We start from the raw sequence: 12,774 nt of genomic DNA, 5'->3' as shown, positions 1-12,774 counted from the left end.
ATAATATTCATAATGTATCAAGTAAGAAATATAAAGAGTTAAGTATAAAACAGGGAAAATAGGTTGAAAGTTGTTTAAAGTTTGCAAACCCGTAATTCATTTCGTTTCATTTTAAAGCAAGTTAAATGCATGTGAAAATAATATATTTTGGAAATAAAACTTGAACTTCTCTTTTTTTTTTTTTTTTTTGAACGGCAAAATTATATAAAAGAGGCCCCAACTAGCAAGTGACTAGGAGGGGACCAAGAAGCAACAGATACATATTGTCATGACATACAGTTTACAAAAGAAAAGAAAAAGGAACATGATCATAAACAGCAAAATGGAGAAGACATCCAATCTCCCCACCTACATAGTCCACCATTTCCCCTGCTCCTTATCCAAAAATGAACCAGAGATTTGATATTTTCAGCACCTCTCTTGGAACACATCATCTTTTGATTGAATATGCGATCATTACGATACTTCCATAAACTCCAAATGAGTCCATAAAAGATAATCATTGTTCTGTGACGCCTCCTTGTACTACTGCATCTGTTTGGAATGTAGTTGATCATATCTCCAAGGTTGTTACAGTGATGGTTCGGGATCTCACACCAATCAAATATTTTTTTCTCTCACCGCACGGGCATATGGACAAAGAATGAGGATATGATCAGCATTTGAACTTCTCTTGTCGAAGGATATCTCCAATAATATAAATTGATTGAAAAAAAGGATGTATATTTATTATTTAATTTTAAGTCTAATTTTTTATTTATATCATTTAGAAAAAGGGATATGTTTGGATGTTAATGTGAAATAAGTATTTTCATTTAAGTCGCTTACCAACTTCATAAATGGAATTGAATGTGTTTTAACAGGAAAGTTGTACATATAACCGTATATGCGCACTCAATCAATGTATTATAATAAATTATACAATCACTTATCACTTTACTTGTGGGTTGGGTTTTTTTTCTACTTTTATTTGTCATAATAATAGGCCGACTAGATCTAACCACTTGTCGCAAATATATAAAATAGCAATAACCATTAACAATTAACAATTAGGGAACAATGGGTTATGGTTATGGAATGCACGACCACAAATCAAGGATGGATTAAGACATAATTTTGGCATTAGGGGACACTGATAGCGACTTCATCATATCATTAATCATTTATTTTTTAAATTGCTAATGGTAATGTGGAAGTCCACAATACATCTTGCCGCTTTTGACTCGTCACGGACAAAAAACATAATTCAGTTCGTTGTTTTTATTTTGGGTTATGTATTACATACATCATTAATGTATATACAAAAATTCAATTTGAAGTTTGCCCACACATTTTTAAAGCTAGTGGGTATGAGTATCGTATCATAACGTCATACCTCATCCATGATGTTATAACTCTATTATAGAGAATTGTCACTGTTATGACATCCGTCCACCACTTCCAATCCATTGAACTCACTACTATATCAGCTCCACATAAATTTTTCTCTCATATCTTTTCCAACCCACAACATATGAAAACCCTATATTTCTCAACTAATTCAATTTGTAATTTTAAAATAAACACAAACTAATATAAATTATACAAAACTAATTTACAAAATATTAAAAACATAACTAATTCACAAACTAATTTAAAAGCATATAAAGTTATTTTGATACAAATATAAAAGCATAAATATACAAGTGGTCATTGCATGAGTTGAAAATGCTGGAACCGTCCGTACCTCCCTCCCCCCACTCGGTCGATTGGTATATTGAAACCTTTCCCACCCCCGCCCCCCCCCCCCCCCACCCCTCAAAAAGAAAAAAAAAAAACCATGACTCCAAGCACCCTACTTTCCATATCATCATTTTTTTTGAGTTTTTTTAATAATTATAAAAAACAAATATAATTTATAAAACATGTTATTTAAATAAAACATAATATTTAAATTAAACATAACATTTAAATTAAAAAAAACATTACAAGACCAAAAAATACACACACACATATATATATATATATATATATATATATATATATATATATATATATATATATATATATATATATATATATATATATATTAAAAAACAAATATAATTTATAAAACATGTTATTTAAATAAAACATAATATTTAAATTAAACATAACATTTAAATTAAAAAAACATTACAAGACCAAAAAATACACACATACACACACATACACACACACACACACACACACATATATATATATATATATATATATATATATATATATATATATATATTCTAAATACACTATTCATCATTATCGTTACCGTCGTAGACATAATCCGTCAAGTCTTCCTGAAGATGTTTGTGTTTTTGTGCTTCTTGAATATCAACGACTCTATGCAAATATTATGTTATTCCTAGTTCTAATTGAATGTGTCTGGGCTTTGTGGGATATAGTGTACAATGTTCCGTCCTTTTTTCTTCTACTACCATGTTATGCATTATGATACTTGTATACATAATATATCATATAGTTTCTAACTCAAATGGTCATGCCGCATGTTCTACAATGTGTCAATTCGCCTTTAGAACTCCAAAAGCATGTTTCACATCCTTACGTGTTGATTCTTGTCTTTTCTTGAATAATTTTTGTTGGTTCTAACCCCAAAAAAAGCATGCCAATTCCATAATTATTGGGAAACAACAACATCTAATACCAATGGAGGTGCTCCATGATGACCACTTCCATACTGCCATTTCCACACCGTTGGACAATTTCTCCATTTCCAGTGCGTGTAATAAATGCTTCCAAGCATACCAGGAAAACCATGTCTTTGTTCATGCGACGTATATAGTTCTTGCATATCATGCAAAAAGTTTTTCGCAAATAAACGTTACCGAATGTTTCAACAACACATTTTACCAATCTAAACAAAATTTCTCTTTCAGTTCTTTTGGATATTCTCATATAATCGTCAATGGAATCGGGTAACTCCCTGTAAGCCATTAAACGAATTGCCGCAACACATTTCTACAACCCTGTGAATCCCCACATACCTCTAACATCATATCTCAATTGGAAAGAACGATACCTAAACATATATTTAATAGGTGAAAATTTGTATTTTTTTGTATAAAGATATAGTTAATATGTAACATCCCAATTTTCAAGACAAAAAATTTCATTTCTGATAAAACGTTTTACAAAAACAATTATAAGAAAACATCATCGAGTCACATCATTTCATAAAACCATAACTACATGTCTGAAAATCATATCATAAAAATAGTAACAATGTTAGAGTACAATCCCAAGAATCTCATATTGAGGAAATCCTGTGTGTGTGATGCGCTGCTACCGTGCCAGCTCCTTCCCCTTCGATGAAGAGGTACCTGAAAACAAAACTGAAAATTGTAAGCACGAAGCTTAGTGAGTTCCCCCATCATACCACATACCATACATAACACATACTGCCAGGCATATCTGGGTGCCCGACCTACCCTTCTGAGCATACCGGGGTGCTCAACCTACCTCTGCTAGGCATATTAGGGTGCCTAACCTACCGATGTCAGACATAACGGGGTGTCCGACCTACCCTTTCGGTTTATCTCAACCGGTTACGGGGACTATTTCACCCCTACTACTACCACAAAAAAACATAACATAATTGTACTGTCAGGCATACCAGGGTGCCCGACCTACCCCTTGGCCCTATCGACCAGATATGGGGACTTTTCCCCCTACTACCACTATCACATAACATCATATCATACTAGCACATAAAACATATCAGATAGTTGCAAACTAGACAATTATCACGAAGACAATCACCAACAATCATTTCTACTACTGGGCCGACATTATGGCCTTAGATCCAATTCTACTGGAAGGTAACTCACCTCAATGTCGTGTAATATCTGAACTGTCCTCGGTGCTGGGATCAACTCCTCTCAAGGGTCAACTTAGGTCAAAGTCAAAGTCAAGGTCAACACCCTGGTCAAAGTCAAGATCTGGTTGACTCAACTCGCCGAGTTGGTCCATCAACTCATCGAGTCCCATAATTCAGAGAATCTCGATTTCGCGATCTGACTCGTCGAGTTGCCCTTCAACTCACCGAGTTTCTCCTTATGACAGAATCGAGACTTTCCATTTTAAACTCGTCGAGTCCTTCCTTGGACTCGTCGAGTTCATCTTCATCTCAGTTGGGACAGTTGCTCTTAACTCGCCGAGTTCATCCTTGAACTCGTCGGGTTCCATGATCTTCAAGTCCATAGACGAGCCCAACTTGCTGAGTCATCTTCAAAACTCAACAAGCTGCTCAATATCAGAAAAGATTGGGGAAACTACGACCCAACTCGCCGAGTCGTATAAGCGACTCGTCGAGTCCTTCAATGTCCAAATCCATACAGCCGATTTCAATTGGGCTTAACGCATCTAAAGCGTAGATCTGACCTCCTAGGGTCGATATTGTTGGATTTAGTGTCTAAGCCCATAACTATAACTGGGATGTACTTGACCCGATAGTAGAATGGTCCTTTTGGGTTGCCTTCACCAGTGCAATTTGATAGGATGGACTTTTGAGAATAAGGTTATTTATGATTTATTAATATATTATAAGTATAATATATTAATTGAGAAATCATATTATTTAATTAGTATTGATCAAGAATTAATTTGGAATTAATTTTGTGATCAAAAGAGACTAATTAAATATATAGGGATTGATTGTGTAAATAAATGATTCTTATAGTGTGGGCCAATGATCCATGGTTATTTAGGATGGGCTAAACCAATGAGATAGTCCATGGAGGTTTAACCCCATGGAGCCTAAGTAATATAAAAGGTCATGGTGCATTAGGGTTTGCATGGATGTAACCCTAGCATTTGCAACACTATAAAAGGAACCCCTCATGGCCAAAATCGGTTGCACCATTGATTCTAAGAGATTCATAATCGATTTTGAGGTAAGTAACTTATTCTCTCAAGCCTCCTCTTGCATTTGGTGTTTGTGACACATTAGAGGCATCACACTTGAGGTGCTCAAGCTTTCAAAGGCCAAGAACTACACCCTACATCAAGAGGTATTCATCTAAACTAGTTTTTTATGTTGTATAGCTTCAATTGTATGCTAGTTAGGATGTATGCTTTAGAAAAATTGAAAATGTATGTATAATTAGAGAAAACATAGATCCAAAGCATCTAGGGTTGCATGTGCACCATAGGAGTGTTATAGTGCTCAAAACCCAACAGTGGTATCAGAGCCTAGGATTGTTTTCTATTATATTGATGCTATTGTATTATTTTTCAAAGCTGGAAAATTTTTCTGACAGCACCTACTCGACAAGTACATGATTGGGCTCGACGAGTAGGTTGAGTTTTGCCTTGAACTTGACGAGTCCATTGTTGTTCTCGACGAGTTGATTAATCAGACATCACTTTTTCGGGGTTTTTGGCCATAATTGGATTAGGATCATTACCACAAATTGTTTTGAATCATAAAATCTGTTTTTTTATATGGTAGTGATCATGCTCATCCAATTAAAAGATAATTGTCAAAATTTCAAGATTTGTATTAGTTTATGTGATAGGCTAATTTCTTGTAAAATTGTTGATGTGAATTATCTTGACTTATGAGTTTAACTAGGTCATAGATAAATTATTTGATAATTTTTTGTTAGTTAAAATGTTGATCTTAATGATTTTAATGACCTCCATAACTTGTCCTCAAGTTATGGAAAATAAAAAGTCTCATCCATTAAAATGACATTAAACTCATAAGTTATGAATTCCAAGAGTCATCAAAAGATAGTTGTCAAAATTCTTATGATAGTTGTTAGTTTATATGTTAAGCTAATTACTTGTATCATTTGATTTGAAACTATTTTGCCTTATGAGTTAGTTTAGATCATGATTAAAAAATTATATGATAATTTTCCTTGTTAGAATTGATCTAAATGTTCTTTAATGAGTTCCATAACTTGTCCTCAAGTTATGGAACATGAAAAGTCTTATCATAAATGTTTTAATGAACTCCATAACTTGTCCTCAAGTTATGGAAAATCAAGAGTCTTTTCATAAAACCAACATTAACTCATAAGTTATGGAAACCAAGAGTTTTGAAAAGTTTCAAAAACTTGTCCTCAAGTTTTGGAATTTGTAAAGTCTCACAACTGAAACATTTAATTCAAATCCTTAGAGCTTTAAAAGTTAAAATTCAACCCTTATACTATTATTATATTAAAAGTATATATATATATATATATATATATATATATATATATATATATATATATATATATATATATAAGACAAGTTAGTCTTACCGTTAGTAGGCCTCATTCACGAAGCCGGTATATAAGGGGGGTATAAGGCTACTGCCTATAAAATGACGGTTTAATGGGTGTCCACTCTCACTCATCGCTTCCTTGACTGGTGGAGGGTCATTAGCCGAACGGGTAGGATAGGACATTAATTCTCATTATAAGTATAATGATGATTATAAAGTAACTAAACTTCTATTAAATTCCGAATCTTAGTTACTTTAGGAAAAATGTGAAAATGGCGCTATTCCATGAAATTGCACTTTGCACCTTGTTAAGTCGTTAGTGGAGCGAGTGTGGTTAACCGATACACTAATCTGGTACTGACAGTGCGTAGCAAAGGGTAGCTTGATTTTAATCATAGATCAATGGAGCGTGTGTGGTTAACCGGCACATTCATTAGGTGATTTGTAACATTGAGTGTACCAAGATAATTTGCATTGTTATTCACACCTTGTTTGTGATCCTCGGCATCCCAGTCACAAACTTGAAGGGCACAATCGAGATTTAAACATGCCATTGAAAAGTTCAATGAATCTCAAAGAATGTAGGAATTTCAATCCATTTAAAACTTAATAATTTGTTTCGTTTTTCATGGTGGAAATTGGTAAATCGTCACTACCTTCAAATATTTTACAATTGGATTACGGCATCCCTCTTCGTAATTGTAAAATATTGTGTTGGGTCCTAGCCTTAATATTTCGTTTTGGGTGTTATATTAAGGACTTAAATCAACTAACTTGAATTTCTCTCATTATAGATGTCTAGGTCAGACAACTATGGTCTTCCCGAATCTGTTGGAAAAGGCTTTCCACATGAAGATGATATTCCACAATATCATACTTCACTTCCTCCACCTCCTCCAATTATTCTCCCTGACCCACATGTTCGAAGACTTGAAAAGTTCAAGGTCACTCAGGCCCTATTGGCGAGCAAACATGAAGATGGAAGATCTGTGTGTGCACATGTCTTGGAGATGAAGTCACACATTGACAGGCTGGGAATGTGAGGAGTCGATGTCTCAAAGAAGTTGGCTGTTGACTTGGTTCTTCAGTCACTTCCCGAGTCGTATAGTCAGTTTGTTAAAGACCACTATATGACAGACCGCGATGTGACCCTTGTTGATCTTACCTATTTGCTTATTGTTGTTGAGTCTGCAATGATTTGGCGCACTGGTAATGCAAATTTGATTAGAATATCTACTTCCCAAACTTCCATGGACATTGACAATGGAAACATTGGAAGTCCAAAAAAGGTTTCTCTTCCCAAGGGAAAGGGAAATGCTAAGTCTGAGATTGTCCCATGTACCATTCCAGAAGAGTCTGTTTGTTTCTATTACCAAGAAAAGGGACATTGGAAGCGAAGCTGCCCTGACTACCTGAGAATTTTAATCAAATTGTATGGTTCTACTTCAGGTAAGTCCACTATCTAACTCTATTAAGTTCCTGTTTGTAGATTCTTAATACATGATGTGATAAGATTACATTTTGATGTTTTGTAGGATCAAAGGAAGCTTAAAGGAAAGGCATTCAGAGTCTGATCGCGAAGAGATGGATTTCGATCGCATGGTTCGATGATCAGATTTTTGAGCTGTTGCTTAAGAGTTATGATAGATTGGTTAGAAATTTGTAATAACATAGTTTTCATTTGTAATTGCATTGTAAAAAAAAGTTTTTCTGCAATTATATAAATAAAGAAAAAAATATTTTATCTTATTTTATATTTCCTTACAATGGCATATGTGAAAATTGATGTTTGTATTTTTTAGCAATATGGATTTGATTCTTTCGTTTGTGGTAGTGTCTAAATTTACCAAATATAGAAAGATTCTCATCACCCAAGTTTCAATTGGACATAAACTTAGGATCATGCAAATTGTATTGTATGATGAATGAGAACCTTCATCTTTCAGAAATTAGGACTAATTCCTTGTTCACATACAGAAGTGAGTTAAGTGAAGGACTAGGGGATCGAGTACACTTGGTTGTGCGCTGGTCAGGTCCACCACAAAGAACGATAAGACTATTCGTTATGGTTTAATAAAGTTAGTAAATATGGTTATGCTTACAAGATTAAGTATAATTCTGAGTTAGTGAAAAGTATCAATGTATAGCAGAACGAATAAGAAGAATCAAAGTTGGCAGAAAGATAAAAGTTTCTCCAATCTGAAAAGATGGGAGAGTACTCGAGTATCGTGTTTTATGATCATCTTAATGATTATGAAAACCATATCACAATTTTATCCTCTAAGTACGCCTTAGTGCATTTGTTTGGCTAAGAAGAGGAATAAGGAATTGTTGAGATGGTTAAATCAATTAAGATGAATCATACTTCGTTCCGAAATCAAATCTTAGAGTCATACTCCAAGATTGTATATTAAGTGACATATCAGCAAATGTAGAGTAAAATGTTTTCTACTCTTGTACATTTGAAATTGGTAAGTTGTAATGTTTTGGATAAAACAAAGATCAACTAAGACCGATTGTCAAAAGTGTTTGTCTTGATAAGAAATCGCACTAACTCTTGAATATTTGTTTGTCAAGTAATGTTTCTTGATAAAGAGAAACTTATATGTCAAGAGGTCAGTGGGAGTCTTAAAGATCTTGAAAAGTTTTATGAACTAATCAAGAGTCAACCTATTGTTAATCACTAGCACACGACTTGAGGTTTGTAACCTATCATGTTGACATATTCTTGTTTCTGTGCTCATTCCAGTTAAGGTTGACTATACACATGAGTTCTATGAGTTCTCAACTGTTTGCATAAGGCTAAGCACCTTGATCAGTGAAAGTTCATTGATCAGTAAGGGTGAGCTGCTCAATAACTTGGAAGACATGGTAGGCCCTTGTGCTACCGAGTGGCAAGGAATTAAGATTAGATAGGTTTAGTCCATATGAGTTTGGATTTGTCACTAACCTTGTCTTAAAATTATGGTTATGACAAATTCACATGGATAGGAACACATACACCATAAAAAAACTAAGTGTCATAAGGTTTCTCTCCATTTCATGAAAATGATTGTGAGGAAACGCTTTCACTAAGTAGATTTTAAAGAGTTAGCAATTGTGATATTTGCATTCTCAAATTTGATTATGACTACGTCATCCTGTTGGGTTTTGAGCATTCTAACACTCCTATGGTGTACATGCAACCCTATAAACCTTGGATCTATGTTTTCTCTATTATACATGCAAATATTAACTATTCCAAGGTTTCATCCTAACTAGCATATTATGAAGCACCTATACTACAAAGTTCTAGTTAGATGACATACCTTTTGATGTAGCTTGATGTCTTCAAGCTTTAAGAGCTTAGCCCCAATAGTGTGGAAGCCTCAAATGGAATCACAAATCACCAAAACATCTTGGAAGAACTTGAGAGAATATATATGCACACTAAAATCGGCCCACTCTTATTTTCACACACTTGTTCCAATTTTGTGAGCCAAGGACCCCTTTATATATTATGGAGGATTAGGGTTACATCCATGTAAACCCTAATACCCATGACCTTTCATTTACATAGGATCCATGGGTTAAAAGCTCCATGGACCATCCATGAAAGCTTAGCCCAACCTAAATGAACTTGGCCCATTCCATATATATAAGAGTCCATATTTAATTAGTTCTTTTTGATCACTTAATTAATTCTAAATTAATTCTTGATCAATACTAATTAAATAATATTATTCCATATTCATATATTAGAACTTATAATATATTAATATAAATCATAAATATACTATTCTCAAAAGACTATCCATATAAATTGTGCCGGTGAAGTGCAACCCAAATGGACCATGCCGGGTCGGGTCAAGTACATACCAAATATAGTTATGGACTTAGACATTAATCCAACAGTCTCCCACTTGGATAAGTCTAAAACTATTATTGAGTATGACTTCAAAACCTAACTGGCAATCGTAGCTCTTAAAGCCGCTGTCGAACTCTGACCTTGTCAATGACTTGTCCATTAGATAAGGGATCATATATTCCTCCATTCTAGATATCATATGGACTGAGACATGGATTATAATCATTCTCTCTGTCCATTTGTTGTTTTCCGATTTTCGATTTATGATGACTGACTGATTGAACAAATCAAATCAGTCCTGGCTTGGCCAAGCACTCACATGTGTCATCGCTAAATCATCGAGGGGCCCACAGATATCGCTTTTATCCCGAAGGTAAAAGGAATGGATAAACTTCGACTCATATGGCTTGTTCTACTACTTGTTGAATCATACACAAAGGCACGTTTTATAACATCGAGTTACCAAATGCGTTTTCGTGCAATCAATGTATAACCAACTCATAGTAACAACTCATATCTCTAGGTTTGAAGAATATAAGATATTATCGTCTCATGATCACTCGTGATAAAATCCATGAAGTGATTCAAATGAGCGCGGGTTGAATCCAATACTCAGAACTTATGAGCACTCATGAGTGTTGTAGCACCACTTTGTCCACCAACTTGGACCTCTACAAACCAACCCATGACAGTCTTGATTCATATCTACTTCCAACATATGACCAACTGTGGATGGTTTGAATAACTTAATCATTCAGGAAGAGCGACTTAGTTATTCTGGAAGTCAAAACATGCAAAGTGAAACACAAGAATAAATGAATCAAATATGGTATCAAACCCTATGAATATAAATAAACACTTTTATTTATCACCATACTGATTACTCATTATTCATTGTTTCGGTTTTATCAACTTTATACTTGAATTAAAAACACTAGTTGTCCCATGCTCCAAGCATGTACACTATGTTTTTCTTAAACAATAGCTTTGCCATACACCAAATATGCACTCTATGTTTGTCTATGGTCCTTACTTTGTGAAATAAACCAATTGAACATAATTTCAATGATTCTAATTTCACACTCCCAAATCCTTATCGAAAAATGTGAGAATTTCAAATTCCTATCATTTATCGAAATCTGTTTAGATTTTAAACTTATATGCACTGACCCTCCTGTAATGAATATGTACAAAGTCACAAAGACTTGTCAACAGTCATTATAAGGTATTCCAATGGAGATCAACTCCATGGAAACTAAGTCTCATATTCAAAGTACATTGCTTTGGACATGCTTCTTGCATTAAGTTTTCTAATCTTACACATATAACTTCCACCTATGGAGACAACTCCATATTCTCATTTTGACTATCACTTCTGAATAAGAGATGCCTCTTTTCAGAATATGTCAATATGGTCCTTCCAAAATTAGCACTATACTTCCAACTGTCCCTGAGCAACCAATCTTTGGTAAACCTCAGATTGTCCTCGACAATTGCTTAATCATTTTAGTCATATCCAATTCTAGACCTTTTCCCTTCTTAATGCCTCTGGGCATTTGGAAAAATTTAGAAATGACAAATATTATAGCACATGCAATCGATCCTGTACCCAAAGCAAATGGTACACGATTCATGATGTCTCATATAAAGACATGATTCTAGACCAGTCTTTTGCTACAATATTTTTATTTTCCATGTTTTCAAAATTTGACTATGAAGAGGGATGCCGTAATCATAATTGAATTTTGAGAACGCAATATATAGAATTTCCTTAAGTTGAACCAATCCAACATGAAATTCATATATATATTCTTGACTAAAGATGATTAAGGTCTCAATCTAAGCCTTTAGAACTGAAATGAAGTATATCCTCTCCCTTAATTATAGCAAAACAACTTTTTCAATCCTTGCAGCCTCACGAATTGAAACTTTTGTTTTCTATAATTAACATTGCTAACTTGCAACACTAACAATAATTATCATGCTCCCACTAAGATGATGATTATTAGCATAACACTTATGCTCCCACTAGCTTTGACATGTACTCAGAAATCAGCTGGACTTCTAGAAATCAATACTTTATTGACTTTCTTACCAAATTTCAGATTTCTGATACGAGATGCTTTGATAAAACTTTATCAAAATCATACACCTTTCCTTAGATAGCATGCATGTGTGTCTAAACAATTTCAGAACTATGAAAAGGGATGCCGTAATCATAGTCTCAATTGTTTAGACCTTTTGCCATCTGCTTCAAATCTACTTGGTGGAACTGTTTCCTCACCATCATTTTCATGAATCGGAGAGAAACCTTATGACCCTTAGATTTTATGGTGTATGTGTTCTTATCCATGTGAATCGTCAAAACCATAGTCACAAGACAAGGATAATGACAAATCCAAACTCATATGGACTGAACTTATGCAATCTTAACTTCTTGCCACCTGGCAGTACAGGGCCTGCCATTGCTTCCAAGTTGTTATGCAACCAATTGAGAACTTTCAGAACTCCTATGCAAAGCCAACTTTAACTGGTATGGGCACAGAATATGTCAACATGATAGGTTATAAACCTCAAGTCGTGTACTAGTGAAGAACCTCAGGTTTTATTCTTGATTAGTTCTTGAAATTCTTTTTAGGATCTTTAAGACTCCCACTATCCTCTTGACATATAAGAC

The sequence above is a fragment of the Lactuca virosa genome, chromosome 5, assembly GCF_052849685.1.
Source record: "Lactuca virosa cultivar CGN04683 chromosome 5, Lactuca_virosa_CGN04683_v6, whole genome shotgun sequence".
NCBI lineage: Eukaryota > Viridiplantae > Streptophyta > Magnoliopsida > Asterales > Asteraceae > Lactuca > Lactuca virosa.
Note: the sequence above shows the minus strand (reverse complement) of the source record.